Genomic DNA, 2,517 nt, shown 5'->3' on the forward strand with positions numbered 1-2,517 from the left:
TGCAAGACACAAAGGGGAGGCGGTGGTGTGGGCGCATTCTGCTTTCTGCTGGAGATGCCACATTGGGTGTGCCATGCCCGGCACCCAGAGGGAAAAAATGCTCCAAGAGGGATGATTTTCCTTCATATTTCCCCTCAGACGGTTCTTATTCTCCCACTGGCACAGTTAGCATTGAGGACACGGCATGCACCCAGCCCAGCCCAGGGAGTGGGGCAGGGCACCCACTGTATGTCTCCATAGAGGTCGCTACTTCATACCCTGGCACACTCTGTTGGTGAGCCAACATCCAGTGGCTCTTCTCAATACTCAAAACTTCAAATCCAATATCCACCTGCATCTGCCAGATTGTCTCAGCCCTCTGACACATCTCTTTCTTCTCACCCAGGGAAGGCCAATATATCCCTGTGCTAACCTGGCTACAGCACCCTGAAACACAAAGGTGAGGGTTTCCAAATCCCCATTCTGCAGTTAGTTCCACCCGCTCAGTGGATGCAGTGGGGAGGAGAGCTCAGGGTGCAGCTGCCCCAAACCTCTGCAGAAGTGTCTGCCCCTGGTGGGGTCAGCACAGCTGGTGTGGTCCCAGGCCCCTTGTGTGCTGCTGCAGTGCACACGCATTTTGCTCTCTGCTGACACTCGCTCAATTAATTTGCATGCGGAGCTTCACTAAATTCGATCTCAGCTGCCTGAAGATGCCTTTTATTCCCATGTTTATTCCATCCATGTTACTTAACTCACATTAAGCGTTTACAAAAATGAAACAGACTGTTTTATCTGGGCAAATTATCTTAGGGGGATCTCTGCAGACTGAATCACTCTGAAGCGTCACTGAGAATGCATCCTGAGTTTCTTGCTCTACAGATCAGAAGGGCACAGCAGGTGCCACCTGCATCAGGAAGTGCTAAAAAGGACCAAACGCTCCTTGGAAACCAATACTAAAAGTAATAACCACATCCTCCTCCACACAGTGGTGACTGCAATACAGTGTGGCTGATAGCCATGGTCACATCATCCTTCTACCTCCACATTCTACTGCTACAGCACTTACAGAATTCCTCTCCAGTCAGCCCGACGGGGCAGGTCTGTCCCACCACGAGGTCCTGGTGTTCCCAGCTGTCCTCCATCACCTGTTCTGCTGTGACACAGCCAGGCAAGGTCCCCAACAGCCACCCTGTGTCCCCATATGCTCATGGCACAGCTGATCCTTCCCAGGTGCTCCAGGTTGAGGCCGGGCACCCAGCAATGCTTTCCTTGCCTTTATTCCCCTCTGTCCTAATTGCCTTTATTGCCATCACAGGGAGAACTACGGATGGACCAATTGCTGCACTGGCCCTGGCTGAGCCTTGCACTGACCTCATCTTGCAGCTCAAGGGATTAGGTCCTGAGAGGAGGTACAACAGATTAGATTCTATGGAGCGAAATCCATTACCCACACGGGTAAATCCGAAGACGGGTTGTGCTGAGCAGTGGGATGCAGCGCTTTGAGCCCCTGGGGCTGGGATTTGGGTGGCAGTACAGAGGATGTGGAGGTGTCCACACCATGATCCACACCATGCTGCAGAACTGGGTCTGGGCTGGCTGTGGGGTGCTGCTCGGGATGCTGCCTCTGCCAGGCTGCAGGCAGCAGGGCAGAGCTCCTCACAACGGGGCACATCCTGAGTGCAGACCCCATGCTGCCTCCAGCTCCTCCTAAGCTGCTATTTCTGATTTTCTCCTTTGCTTCCTCAGCACTTAGGAATCCCAGGGCTTAGCACACTAAGAGGTTTTAGGAGATTACACGCCCTGCTGCAGCGCCAGCAGGAGGCTGCAGAGGAGCGGCACATCCCATACAGAGCAGAGAGCGGGCCTGCCTTCCTGGTGAGAGACACTGAGCACTGGGATACCTGGGGTAGAGCAAAGCCTTAAGGCAGGGAGCTGCAGAGCTGCCATAGCTGCACACTGTACACATAACTGCACACTGCACACCGGCATGCTGAGTGCTTGCGTGCTGCCACCTGAGTGCGTTCCTGCAGAAGTGTCAGGGGCCCGAGCCGCTGACTGCCCAGCTAGGCAGGCACAAGCATAAGGGATGCTCTGTTTTAACCCATGCAAGAAATTAGTTGTCATCTTCCAATCTAAATGTCCAGATAGTGGATGGTTCCTTGAAGACTTCCTCCCAGACTCGATTTTCACAGTGTTTAGGCTGAACGAGTTCTGTGCAGAGGTTCACCCTACTGCTGGTGCCCGCGCTGCCATTTTTCTCCCAGCACAGCTCAGGAGGACTGGGAGCAGAGCAGAGTGCAGCGCTGCTGTGCAGACATGGCACAGCCCTGCACATCCCCAGGCCAGCACAGCATTGCACCAAACGTGCTCAGTTCCTTCCAACGTCCCAAACCTACAGCTGTACCATGTGCAGAATGTGTGCTATGATCAGGAGGACAAAAGCAGCTCTTGATGACAGCCCAGGAGTGCAGTGCAGGGCTGTACATCACTGCCCCAGGCTGCACTCAGACGCCAGCTTAGTGCACTGCCATCCACGAT

The sequence above is a fragment of the Cyrtonyx montezumae genome, unplaced genomic scaffold, assembly GCF_038088225.1.
Source record: "Cyrtonyx montezumae isolate F1298 unplaced genomic scaffold, pur_monq_1.0 scaffold_16, whole genome shotgun sequence".
Taxonomy (NCBI): Eukaryota; Metazoa; Chordata; class Aves; order Galliformes; family Odontophoridae; genus Cyrtonyx; species Cyrtonyx montezumae.